Genomic DNA, 1,396 nt, shown 5'->3' on the forward strand with positions numbered 1-1,396 from the left:
GATCTATCTGTTGGAATGTACATGTGGACTTAAATATATAGGAAAAACTAAGAGACCACTCAAAATTAGAATTCAGGAGCAAATTAGGAACATTAGAAACAGAGTGGAAGAACATGCAGTCTCCAAGCATTTTTCGATAAAATATAACTTGGATCCCGAAGATATCACCTTCAAGGCAATAGAACACGTTACCCTGGGAGAAAGAGGTGGAGATTTGGGTAATCTGTTATCGAGAAGAGAAATGTTCTGGCTGTTTGAACTGGACACATTGGCACCTAAAGGCTTCAATGAATACTATGAAATTGCTCCTTTCTTGTAATATGTTCCATTCCTATCTACTAATATACCACCAGGTCATGGGTGGGCCTGAATAGTACCCTGAAGGTTTATCTTCTGAGGGAAGTCCAGGTTTGGTAGAATATTTGGCATTATGGACCATCGAAAAAATATTTATTTGCTGCCATACCATAATGTGAGCCCAATCTCGTCCGATCTTGGAAGCAAAGCATGATTTGGCCAGGCTAGTATTAAGGAAGGTAACCCCTTGAGAATACCTGGTGCTGCAAATTTAGCTGACGGTTTGAAATATAACCAGGCTAGAGAATGATAATGCCTAAAAAGGGAATCATAGCATATTCACAATTGAAAGCCATAAGGCTTAGGAGTGAATAATGGTACCAGAACTTTTCAACTACACCTACCCAACTGGATGAAAAGAAGTGGGTTCTGAGTCTGATTAATATGAAAAATCAAGGAACCTTAAGATTCTTTGGAACTTCTTTTCAAGAAAAGAAAGATTTGAAGAAGGATTTCCATATTTTAAGAACACTCAATCATTTATTATACAGCTGAATTCCTGCTCCTCTTGGTTGAACTTGTAGAGAAAACCCAAGTTGAAACAAATATATAATGACATCTATTACAATTTCTTGTATAAACTACCACATTTTTGTACATATACATAAATAGATATTTTAGTTCAAATATTATATTCATTATGTAATGGCTATTCCAATATATATATGTCCAGAGAGAATGTTATACCTCGACTAATCATTTAGTGATTTAACTTATATATCGTACATTGGAATAGGTTATCCTCCTCAAATGGAATATTTATCCTTTATTATTTTAGTTTCAGATAATATTGAAGATATTACCTATTTATTATCCACACCTGGGCGGAAATCATCTTAATTATATAGAAAAGAAGGGCGGAAATACTAATCCTAAGAAAACAATGGGGCAGAAAAGCCTAATGCATCTACTAATTGAGGGCGGAAGTGACATGCAGCGCTCTGGAGCAGAATAATAGAAGGGTTGGTGGAACTGATGCAGCCTAGCTCCGAACACGTGAACACGCGGTGGGCGGAAGTGACGTGTTCAGCTCTAAACA

At 36.6% G+C, this 1,396-nt stretch overlaps 1 pseudogene; it reads left to right on the forward strand.

Annotated features, from left to right (window-relative positions):
- The first annotated feature begins 452 nt into the window (after nucleotides 1–452).
- LOC148508545 (5S ribosomal RNA) lies at nucleotides 453–569 on the forward strand (annotated as a pseudogene).
- Nucleotides 570–1,396: the final 827 nt, after the last annotated feature.

This window comes from Taudactylus pleione, unplaced genomic scaffold (assembly GCF_031769625.1).
Source record: "Taudactylus pleione unplaced genomic scaffold, aTauple2 ptg000360l, whole genome shotgun sequence".
NCBI classification, from domain to species: domain Eukaryota; kingdom Metazoa; phylum Chordata; class Amphibia; order Anura; family Myobatrachidae; genus Taudactylus; species Taudactylus pleione.